At 39.4% G+C, this 13,133-nt stretch overlaps 1 pseudogene; it reads left to right on the top strand.

Annotated features, from left to right (window-relative positions):
• Positions 1-2,321, top strand: part of LOC111438389 — a 6,300-nt pseudogene extending 3,979 nt beyond the window's left edge.
• Positions 2,322-13,133: the final 10,812 nt, after the last annotated feature.

Below are 13,133 nucleotides of genomic sequence, written 5' to 3'. Positions count from 1 at the left end.
TATTGAATAAAGTGAACTTTACGATCATTAATCTAAATCCAATAAACTAAGAACACTCTGCTATAGTATGATTACTTGAATTATATCTAAAGACATAAGAGTGGATCAAGTTCAAGTATATAGTCAAAATGATCTATAGTATAAGGATAAGGCTGAGTACCTTATTTGGGGACACTATGGATGCGGCCCACTTTTGTATATGATATAAACAATGTGATCACTAAATTGTACATGTGGAGACATGTGAGTGGGGGCGTCCTATGCAATGAGTATTGCATAAGATCAGACCATGAAGAAAACCACTCTCACTTTATAATGTTGTTTACTGTTGAGACTGATTTTCTTTTCATTCGATGACCTAGGTAACTCGATCTTAATCCTGAGCTAACTCAATAGGCCTCCCATTTCAGGGGTAAGACTGGGTGAATAGCTGGGGACGTGGGGTGTAAGATGGAATTCGCTCCTACCCACTTTTAGGGATAGAAGAGAGATAATTCCCTTAAGTACTGACTCTAGGTTTTGAACAAGGGGCCCCACCCACTCATTTGCGTGAGAGGGATTCGGTTTACTGGTTGGACCACAAACGAATTGTTCATAAGAGGATCAGTGGGACATAAGGAACAAGAAGCAACTTCAGGGGTAAAACGGCTAATTGACCCAGCTTTAGCTACGAACAACCTGTGAAGGATCGACTTACTAATCATGGTTATATCAAATAGACACAAATATATCTATAGTGAGGGGAGTGCAACTACTAAGCTATAGTGGAGTGTCCTAGTAGTTAACGAGTGTTGTTGATTAACAAGGTTAATGAGTTTAACTGGTTAATCTTGGATCGTTGGAGCCCATGATCTATAGGTCCATTAGGTCCCTCTGCTAGCTCATATCGGACTAAACCATAAAACAGCGTGACGAGTGAGTTCGAAGTGTTCGAATTCAAATTAGGGAATATGCGCTACACATATACGATATATTTAACCGCATCTTTGTTTTATTTACGAATTAAACAAAAAGAGAGAATCGAAGATATTTAAATAAGATTTAAATATTTTAATCAAATATGTGTCAGGATCGATTGGGATGGGCATTTGAATTAATATTAAATATTAATTAAATAGTTTAATTAATTATTTAATATTACTTTAATTTGAAATGAATAGTTGAATTAAAATGAAGAAAGTCAAAATGTTGACTTCACTCCATGGAAAAATCCATGTTTGAGTTAGTGGAATTTTGAGGTGTCAAAATTTGGTTTGACCAAACTTGAATGCTTGCCCAATAAACCCCACAAATTTGAGTGGAATTTTGAGTGTCAAAATTTGGTGATCTCAAATTTGTATGAACATGCAAATATGACTCTATAAATAGAGTGATTAAGGTACATGAAACTTCTCCCTTGAAATAAAAACTCTCACAAACTCTCTCTTCATATATACTAAATCCCTCCTAAATTTAGTCACTCACTGGATTCCACAACCCCGTTCTAGGCCGGAGGATAGTGAAGAAGACACTAGTGGTGGTTCGAAACCGGTTCATGAGGAAAAAGAAATTTGAACTACAAAAGGTTAGTACTCAACCCCCTTGAGTTTTAATACTTATGAACATGCTAGTTGTTTACTATAGTTGATGTTTTAAGAGTGCCTAAGATCCAAATTGCTACCTACATTTTTCAGGTAAAGACAAGGCGTCAATGTACGGTTGACGGTGGAGCTGAGGACACCATGGAAGTGAACAAGGGGCATTTATTTGATTGTTTTAAGTTAAAGCATTCAACATTGTTTTATTTAGATTTATTTCGAATTTAATTACTGAATGTTTTATTTTCGGAAATATGTTTGTTTTGGATTTTTGAACCTTTATGAAAGACTTTGTTGTGTTTTCTAAGGTTATTTATGATGAGCTTCCGCGTAATGAGTTATGTATGCATGGGTGACGTCACTAATTAGGTTAAGAAAATTAGGGGTGTTACTCAGAAAGTTGTAGAGGTTGAAAAATTAACGCAAGTTGTGAGGGAGTTGGAGGAGGTTGTCCTCGCTGCGTGGTGTGGCTGATGGGATGTTGTGAGAGATTATCAGCGCAAAATTCAGGAGATGAATGAGGAAAGGAAAACTCTGGACAGGGAGTTGGCTCGTGTAAAGATGTCAGCTAACAGAGTGGCTGTAGTAGAAGCAAATGAAAAGATCCATAAGTTACTCATTGAGAAACTATTGCCTGAAAAAGGCAAGCTCTTGGAAGCAGTGATGAAAGCAAGCCCTCTACTTCAGACTCTATTTGTCGCCGAACCTCTTCCTAAGTGGAGGCACCCACCCCTGCCACTTTAATCCTTCGAGATCCCACCAGTGATAGTTTCTTCTACACCCGTGATGAGGGCTAATGAGTATGCTTTTTTTTTTTTTTTTTTTTTTTTTTTTTTTTTTTTTTTTTTTTTGCTTAGAGCATCGGTGACTACATTTCTTTTTCTAGGGTGGTATTGATGACTATGTTGTTATCCTTCACCAACTCTAACCATCTTCATTGTCTCATGTTCACTTATCTCTGGTTGAAAAAATATTTTAAGCTCTTGCGATCGGAAAAAATCTGAGTCTTTTCTCCATACATGTAATGTCGACAAATTTTAAGTGCAAACACCGCTACGAACAACTCTAAGTCATGCATAGGGTAGTTTATTTTATAGTCCTTCAATTAAAGAGACACATACGTGACAACCTTACTGTGTTGCATCAACACGCATCCTAGTCCCTTCTTAGAGGTGTCACTATATATCACATATCCCTCTAAGATCTCTAGCCCTGTGAGCACAAGAGTCGACACTGACCTCTGTTTTAGGTTTTGAAAACTTGTCCCACATGCATCTCTCTATACAAACGAAATACTCTTCTTTGTCAACTGTGTGAGTGGTGAGGCTATTCTAGCAAAGTCTTGCATAAATTGCTAGTAGTATCATACCAACCCTAGAAAGCAGCAAACCTCAATAAATGTGGTCGAACGATACCACTTAGTGATCGCTTCAATCTTTGTGGAGTCCACTGGAATTCCATCCTTCCATACCACGTGTCTTAAAAATGAGACTTGTCGTAGCCAAAATTCTCATCAGAAAAATTTGGTGTACGACTTATTATCTCTCAAAATTGTTAGGACTTTCGAAGGTGTAGTTGATGTTCTTGATCCGTCTTTGAGTACACCAGGATGCCGTCTATAAAAACGATGACAAATGTGTCAAAATACTCCTTGAATACTCGATTCATTTACTCCATGAATACTATCGAGGTGTTAGTGAGACCAAACGACATCACCACAAACTCATATTGGTTGTACCTTGTTCTAAATGTTATCTTCAGTACATTCCCCTCCTTAATCATAATCTGGTGATAACCTGATCGAAGATCTATCTTGGAGGACATTATCGCTTCTCTGGATTGATCAAACAAATCATCGATACGAGGGAGTGTATACTTGTTCTTTATAGTCCTCTTATTTAATTCTCTATGCCAATTCATAGATGCATCGAGTCATCCTTCTTTTTAATAAATAGCATCGGCGCACCCTAGGAGATACGTTAGGACCGATGAAACCTTTGTCCAGTAATCTTATAATTGCGCCTTGAGTTCTTTTAGTTCCGGAGACTCCATACGGTAAGGGGATTTAGAAATAGGTCCAGTACTTGGCTCAAGTTCTATACCAAAATCTATAGCTCGGGAAGGAGGTATCCCTGGTAAATCCTTCAAGAAGATATACGAAACTCATTCACTATTGGTATCACATCCAAGATCTTCTCTTTCCCTTTTGTATCTACAAACACTTGCTAACACAGCCCAACCTCCTTGTTGGATAAGCTTTTTGGCCTTAATTATTGAGACTACTTTAGAGGAAACTCTAGTGCATGTATCCTTGAATTTGAAGTTGGATTTAAACAGAGATGAATATTTGTAACATTCAGATTTTCAATTTTTGCCTTATTTGGTTAAGATTTTATTTTATTTATTTTATTTTTTTTATTTCTATAAATGACATATCATGTTATGCATTTATTCTCGCTCGAAAAGGTGCAATTTTAAACTAGGAAGTTATTACCTTAATGGAAATGAAAAAGATTCGGGTTTCTGGAATAAAAATAAAATCAAATAAAAATAGGATAAATAATTAAATGTAATCTCCCCGAAAATCAAGGGATTTCCTGAGAGACTCTTATTTTGCCTAATAGAAATATTCTTATTTCTCCAAATTTCCTTGTTCTAAAACCCTAGGATGCCTTATCGGTAAATGTCTTGAGATTAGTTTTATATTCCTATGTTCAACCTTTTACATCCCTTGAAAACGATTTTTCTCCAAACTTTCCTCCGGAATGTTGGGGTTGCTTTCGGAGGAAGAATCGAGTAGAAGTAAGACATTGATGTTTGTATCATTGTGTCAAAGAAGGTTAACCGTCGGAAATCGGTGTTGAGGACGTTGTGGGATCGTCGACGCGTCGCCGGAATCGGGGAGGTGGAAACTAGGGTTTCGTCGCTTGTCGAGTAAGGAAGGCGAGGTCTTTGGAATCCGGTCAAGCTACAGACACACACCCAGCAGCTCCGGCAGCTTCGCACGCGTGCACAGTGTGGGTCAGCTCGCACGTGTACGAAATCGATTCGGTGCCGTCAATTCCCGTAGCTCGACTTGGCGGCTTAGTTGGCCGGCTCGGCAACTAGGCTTAGCGGCAAGGTATCCCTATAATATATTGATTCCAAGGTTTTTGGCCCTTTCGAAGCCTCTGCCCTTAGTTTTACCATCCGAGGTCAGTATGGCTCCTAAACGTTAAAAACAGATTAGGTCGAGGGTTTATTTTGATAAATAGCATGAGGTTTAGCTAGGGTACCTTATGAAAGGTTTTTAATTTTTATGTGGTTATCATAGGACATATTTAACCACTAGGATTAGCTCATTGTGAGTGACTTCAACCAAGACCATCGAGGTAAGTGACCTTACTGTTGGAGTTAGCTTTCTACGTGTTGTATGATGGTGCGTGCCCTATGGCCCCTGCATGCACCATATTTTATGTGATATGATTATGTGATGTATAGATTGTGTTGACCGTAGATTGTGTATGTTATGTGATGTATGAACTTGTGTTGACTGTTGACTGTTTATGTTATGTCATGAATGAGATGTTAGTATTATATGCCATGAATATGTTGATTGATGCCATAGATACACGTAGAATTATCGAGTCATGTCATGAGATGTTTATGCAACTGGAATGTTTATGTAATATGTCATGTAATGTAAGTCATGTGAGATGCCATGTGATGTAAGAAACGTAAATGCGATGTTAGCACTGCTTATGTAATGCCATGTTAGATTTGTTAAGGGACCTCATGCATATGTATGTCACGTGCATCGGGATTCTTCCCCTTTATGATATGAAAGAATGAAATACGATATTTATGTTCGCCATGATATCATGTGGGCCCTTTTCTGTTCTGTGGTGTCCGGCTACGTGTAACACGTTGTGCCCGACCAAGTCAAGCCCAAGGGGTATGTTTACAAGCCCGCCTGGTGGGTCCATGTACGTGTACATGGGCCATGTGTGAAGGAGTACCACACATCCAACCCTACCCGGCATAGAAAAGCGCCCAAGGCTATGAAAAGTTTATGAAAAGTTAGGTCCCGCTCATATGTTGCATGTGTTTGCATTCCTAACCCCAACAGTGGGGTGACTTACTGAGTATTTCATAAAATACTCAAGCCACGTGCTACCTACATTTTTCAGGTAAAGGCAAGACGCCAATGTACAGTTGACGGCGGAGCTGAGGCCACCATGGAAGTTGGAGACGGGATATTTTTAGTGTTAGGTTATGGAGTCTGCTCCCTATATTTATAGCTTAGTCAACGGCTATATCCAGTAAAACTATATTTGGTAAAGCCATATTTGATAAAGCTATGGTAAAGCTATATCTGGTAAAGCTATATATGGTAAATAGCTATATATAGTAGATGGTTAAATCGGGTAAAGCTATATATAGTAGACTGAACCATATATATATCCCGTCCAGTAGAGCTTTGAAAATGTACTTTCTATTTTCTATACTCTCTTGTTGTACATACCTAAAGTCATCAATAAAAAATCCTTTTAGCTAGAGTTCTCCTTGCAATTTTCTCTATCCCATTCTTTGTGTTCATCTAGATCGAGCGTGTGCGTTGTTGTGCGATCCTAACAACTGGTATCAGAGCTAACGACTAGTATCGATCCTAACAATTGGTATCAGAGCTAGGCAAAATTCACCACAATCTGTGAAGATGGAAAGTTCAAATATATTGAGAAGTTCGATGGATCCGATTTCGGTTTCTGGAAGATGCAGATTGAAGATTATCTGTACCAGAAAGATCTTCACGAACCTCTGTTGGGGGTGAAGCCGGATACCATGACCACGGAACAGTGGAAGCTCAAGGATCGACAAGCCTTAGGGATGATCCGGTTGACGCTATCCAAAAATGTGGCGTTTAACATCATCAAGGAGAAGACAACGTCAGATCTGATGAAGACGCTATCAAATATGTATGAAAAACCGTCGGCTATGAACAAGGTGTATTTGATGCGTAGGTTGTTCAATCTACAGATGTCTGAAGGTGGACGTGTTGCTCATCATATAAATGAATTCAATATGATCATAAGTCAACTGGGTTCGGTGGAAATTAATTTCGAAGATGAAATTAAAGCGTTGATTTTGATGTCATCCTTACCCGAGTCATGGGATACTGTTGTTGCCACAATAAGTAGTTCCCGAGGATCTGATAAACTGAAGTTTGATGAAATTTGAGATGTAGTTCTCAGCAAAGTATTCGCAAACGGGAAACTGGAGATTCATCAGGAAATGCTCTCAGTGTTGATCGAAGGGGAAGAAGCAAATCAAAGAGCTCAAACAAACATGGGCGTTCAAAATAAAAGAACAGGGGAAAATCTCCAAACAAACCCAATGTAACGTGTTGGAGCTGTGGGGGAAAAGGACACTTTCGGACAGATTGTACAAAACTGAAGAAGAAGCAGAATCATAAATCTGAAGATGATGATGATTCTATATATACAACATAAGATGCTGAGGACGTTTTAATCCTTAGTGTGGACAGCCCAGCTGAATCCGGGATTTTGGATTCAGGTGCATCGTTCCATTCGTCTCCAAGTAAGAAATTGTTTCGAAATTTCAAATCAGGAAATTTCGGGAAGGTGTATCTTGCCGACAACAAAACCTTAGAGATTGAAGGAAAAGGAGATGTCTCCATACAAACTCCAGCAGGAAATCAATGGACATTACAAGATGTCAGATACATTCCTAGTCTCAAGAAGAACCTGATCTCTATTGGTCAGTTAGATACCACAGGCTATGCAGCAGAGTTTGGAAAGAGTTCCTGGAAGATTGTTGAAGGGCGCCATGGTTGTTGCACGTGGCACAAAATCCGAAACCTTATACACTACTGCAGAGTGTATAAACATGACTGCTGCTGCTGAGAGTGCTCCCAATTCAAGTCTATGGCACAATAGACTTGGACATATGAGCGTCAAAGGAATGAAGATGCTGACTGCAAAAGGAGCTTTAGAAGGCTTAAAATCTGTTGATATGGGTCTTTGTGAGAGCTGTGTTATGGGCAAAAAGAAACGAGTTAGTTTCACAAAGGCTGCTAGAGTACCGAAGAAAGTGCGGTTGGAAATGGTCCATACGGACGTCTGGGGACCATCTCCAGTTTCATCACTTGGTGGATCAAGGTACTATGTCACCTTCATCGATGACTTCAGCAGGAAGGTATGAGTTTACTTTCTGAAACACAAGTCAGATGTGTTCACCACCTTCAAGAAGTGGAAAGCTGAAGTTGAAAATCAGTCCGGCTTGAAGATCAAATGTCTCAGGTCTGACAATGGAGGAGAGTACAACAAATCAGAGTTTATAACATTTTGTGCAGCTGAGGGAATTAGGTTAATAAGAACAATTTCCGGTAAGGCAAGACAAAATGGCATTGCAGAAAGGATGAATAGAACATTGAATGAGCGAGCAAGAAGCATGAGGATTCAATATGGACTACCAAAGACATTCTGGGCTAATGCTGTGAACACAGCAGCATATTTGATTAATAGAGGGCCGTCAGTACCCGTGAAGTTCAAATTGCTCGAAGAAGTATGGACAGGAAAAGAACTCAAGTACTCTCACTTGAGAATCTTTGGTTGTACTGCGATGTTCATGTTGATCCAGAGAAGAGAGATAAGCTTGATGCTAAGGCTGTAAAATGCTACTTCATAGGCTATGGCTCTGACATGTTCGGGTACAGGTTTTGGGATGAGAAAAATATGAAGATCCTAAGACACTGTGATGTGACCTTTGATGAAAATGTCATGTACAACGACAAAGAGAAGATAAACTCTGAGACTACGAAGCAAGTGGGAGTTGAACTTGAGTGGCAAGAAAATTCACGCAGTGATGGTACAATAGAAGCTCAAGAAACTCCTGATCTTATTGCTGAAGAACCAGACGTGGAGCAAGTTGCACCTGAGCAGGTGTTGAGAAGATCATCCAGAACTACCAGAGCACCAGATAGATATTCAACCTCATTACATTATCTGTTGCTGACTAACGAAGGAGAACCAGAGTCCTTTGATGAGGCCCTACAAGTGGAAGATTCAACCAAGTGGGAGCAAGCCATGGATGATGAGATGAGCTCACTTGAAAGGAATAATACGTGGGTGCTGACTGAGTTGCCTACAGGAAAGAGAGCTCTGTTGAACAAATGGGTGTTCAAAATCAAGGTTGAACCAGATGGCAGAAGGAGGATTAAAGCTCGGTTAGTAGTTAAAGGATATTCACAAAGAAAAGGCATTGATTATGCTGAGATCTTTTATCCAGTTGTGAAATTAACTACCATCCGAATTTTGCTGAGTATTGTTACATCGGAGAATTTGCACCTTGAGCAAATAGATGTAAAAACGGCGTTTTTACATGGAGATCTAGATGAGGAGATCTATATGCAACAACCAGAAGGGTTTGCAGCTCCAGGCAAGGAGCACATGGTGTGTAAGCTCAATAAGATCTTGTATGGACTGAAACAAGCACCGAGACAATGGTACAAGAAGTTTGACTTCTTCATGTGCAAGAATGGTTTCCACAGGAGTGAAAAGGATCAGTGTTGCTACCTCAAAGAATACACTAATTCTTATGTGTTTCTACTCCTGTATGTGGATGATATACTAATCGCTGGATCAAGTATGAGGGAGATAAACCACTTGAAGGCAAGCTTGTCTTCAGTATTTGAGAGGAAAGATTTGGGCGCAGCGAAGCAGATTCTTGGGATGAGGATTTCTCGAGATAGATCTGTTGGCACATTAAATCTATCTCAAGAGCAGTACATTGAGAAGGTGTTGTCCAAATTCAAGATAAATGATGCTAAACCCAAGACTACCCCCTTGGCAAATCATATTAAACTGTCAAAGGGGCAATCTCCCAAGACAGTTGAGGAACGTGAGCACATGGCATCAGTTCCGTACGCTTCTGCAGTTGGGAGTTTGATGTATGCTATGGTCTGCACTAGACCTGACATAACACATGCAGTGAGAGTTGTTAGCAAGTACATGGCAAATCCAGGGAAGGAACATTGGGAAGATGTGAAGTGGCTTCTGAGATATCTGAGAGGTACATCCAATACTTCACTTTGTTATGGCAATGGCAAAGTAGTTCTGCAAGGTTTTGTGGATGCTGATCTGAGTGGAGATGTAGACTCCAGCAAGAGCACATCTGGGTATATCTACACTATAGATGGAACAGCAGTGAGTTGGATGTCCAAGCTTCAGAAATGCGTTGCTCTTTCATCTACTGAAGCTGAGTACGTGACCATAGCTGAAGCTGGAAAGAAGATGATATGGATGACAGACTATCTAGAAGAATTAGGCCAGAAGCAGTGCAAGAAGATCCTTCATACAGATAGTCAGAGTGCCATACAGTTGGTGAAAAACCCAGTCTATCATTCAAGGACAAAACANATTAGAAGACGGTACCATTTCACTCACAGGTTAGTGGAAGAAGGCGATATGTGTTTGGAGAAGATAGAGGGTGCAAAGAATCCAGCAGACATGTTGACAAAATGTGTTGATGTTGGAAAATTGAAGTTATGCAAAGCCCTAATTAGTTTGGTGTAGGATCAGTCTCCAAGTGGGAGAATTGTTAGGTTATGGAGTCTGCTCCCTGTATTTATAGCTTGGTCAACAGCTATATCCAGTAAAGCTATATTTGGTAAAGCCATATTTGGTAAAGCCATATATGGTAAAGCTATATCTGGTAAAGCTATATATGGTAAATAGCTATATATAGTAGATGGTTAAATCGGGTAAAGCTATATATAGTAGACTGAAACATATATATATCCCGTAAAGCTTTGAAAATGTACTTTCTGTTCTCTGTACTCTCTTGTTGTACATACCTGAAGTCATCAATAAAAAATCCTTTTAGCTAGAGTTCTCCTTGCAATTTTCTCTATCTCATTCTTTGTGTTCATCTAGATCGAGCGTGTGCGTTGTTGTGCGATCCTAACAACTGGTATCAGAGCTAACCACTGGTATCGATCCTAACATTTAGAAGTTTACTTTTATTAGACTGTTTTAAGCTATAGGATTGAGTATTGTTTTATTTGGATTTATTTTGAATTCAGTATTGAAAGTTTATTTTCGGAGTTTTGGTTTTGTTTTGGATTCATGAATATTTATGAAAGACTCTTTCAAGGTTATTTATGATGAGCTTCTGCTTAATAAGATAAGTATGCATGGGTGACGTCACTGATTAGGTTAAAGAATATTAAGGGCGTTACAATATCACTTCCCTTTTATAACAATTTATACTGGTGTGATTCTTAGCTAATCAATTCATCCTTAGTATTACGTTGAAGTCCATTGTACTAACAACTATAAAGTCTATGTCCAAAGTCCATCGTGCCACTATTATTTGCCCATCTTTTATTCTATTTTTAGCAACTAAGTCTACCCCACTTGATTACTAACCGTCAATACATGCGCTCTACTTTGAACCATACTTGGCTACCAAATGGTACAGATATAAATGAATACGTAGAGCCTAAATCAAATAAAGTTGATGCGCTCTTGTCTGAGAGCGGGTTTGCATAGGTCTCTCAGTCCCACCTGGGCCCCTTGGTAGGTTAGTTGGGTTTTTCGTTCTCCTTGACATGCAATTCATAACAATGTGACCCTCTTGACCACACCAGAAACATACTCTAAATCCAGGCATGCACCTACCCACATTTGTTGCACTGTGGTCTTCCTCTTCCTCTTGCCCATTGTTGGTTCTTGTGACGTCTATCCACCTGTCGTGTCGTGGTTTGTGCATTGATGGTAGTCTATTTGACCCCCTCTGTTCATACCGTCGTTTTCATTCAATAGTAATAGTTGACTCTCGACATTCCACATCCCTAGGCTCATCCATAGCCTTAGCTACTCTTAAGGTGGCCTCATAAGTGGTAGGGTCTATAGCTTCCACGTTACAATGAATTTTTGCGTCCAAGCCAAGGATGAATCTCTAAGTCATCTTCAAGTTTATGACCATCAGTGTCGGCGAAAATCATTTCAACCTAATGAATTATCTTGCATACGTGTCAACCGAACATGGACCCTATTTTAGTGGGTGAACTCCTATCTTCTTCGAAGTCAAGCTGCCTTGGGGTAATATTCTCTAAAAAATAATTCTTTAAATCAAGACCACAATATCATGCTTTCATCTGGGCTAAGAACTTCTCGTTTATCCATCCACCATAAATTTGCGTTCTTTTTCACCATAAACAACGCACATGACACCTTCTGATCATCTAGAGAGTTCATTAACAAGAAAATCGTCTCCATTGACGATATCCTCATTTGTGCCTTTGTTGGGTTCCCCAAGGTTCCACTAAAGATACGTGGGTCATACCACTTGAAATCCCGCAAATACCTCGCTTCTCGCATGGACTCCGAGTTGTTGGCTTGTTGGTGGCCACCACCATCTCCATCATGGTCTGAAACGATTCCCACATCAAGTTCTTCATGGGGTCTATTCCAACTGCCAGCACTATTGGGGGTGGCACCATAGCGCTTGGGGTCTCTCTACATACCCCACATACCCCATCCTCCCTTTGCCCCCTTCCTCAACATCTCCTTTCACATCCTCCAGGTAGCATAATTCTAAAACCAATATATAATTATTCTTAATCTACTATTTGCTAGTAAATCATATCATGCGTTATATCATAATAAATATAGAACTCATTCAACAATAATACAGTCAATTGTGACAAATTCAATCAAGAGTTACCGAGCAGCAACAACATATTTAATTAATGACATTTATCCTAATCTATTTCTTATTTTACACATGACATGCCTGACGATGACTGAGAATCAACGGTGAGACCATGGAACATGCCAAGCCTACCTTGAAAGCTAGTCTATAGAATCTATAACCTAGATCTCTGATACCAACTGTAACGACCCTAATTTCTTAGTGAAAAAGAGTCGCTATCATATGCATGTTGCAACCTCTCTATGCGGAATAATCATATAAAAAAAAATCATAAAATGATGTCATCAACTTACATGTTTGCATAAGAATCTTAAAATAACACAAAAGAAGTATTCAATGCAAATTAAAATAAAACCAAGGAAAATATTAAAAGATCAGTTCCTTATACTAACCCAAGACCTACAAAAATAAATGCAACTATCCTATATAGGTTCCATGATCTTTGATGCGATGTCGCCATCAACCGTACAGTAGTGTGTTGCCTTTACCTAAAATATAAGAGAAACACATGACTTGAGTATTTTAAGAAATATTGAGTAATTGACCCCACTGTTGGGGTCAAGGAATGCAACACAACCCAACCCTCTAGATTGTATCCTAATAATTGTAAATTGTGGATAAATAAAACTTAAAAAAATTGACAACCCAACCCGAACTCAACCCGAAAATAGAGGGTTGAGTTGGGAAAAGTTTTGGTTGGGTTGGGTTGGGTTACCAATCCAACCAACCCGAACTTTTGGGTTGGGTCAAAAAAATCCCTCAACCCAACCCAACCCAACCTGGACCATGTACACCCCTACTGAGCGTAGGTATGCAGACTATGCCACTTGGAACACATGA

This window comes from Cucurbita moschata, unplaced genomic scaffold (assembly GCF_002738365.1).
Source record: "Cucurbita moschata cultivar Rifu unplaced genomic scaffold, Cmos_1.0 Cmo_Scf00074, whole genome shotgun sequence".
Classification (NCBI taxonomy): Eukaryota; Viridiplantae; Streptophyta; class Magnoliopsida; order Cucurbitales; family Cucurbitaceae; genus Cucurbita; species Cucurbita moschata.
The sequence above is the reverse complement of the archived record's forward strand: the minus strand, read 5'-3'. Positions and strand labels throughout refer to the sequence as shown.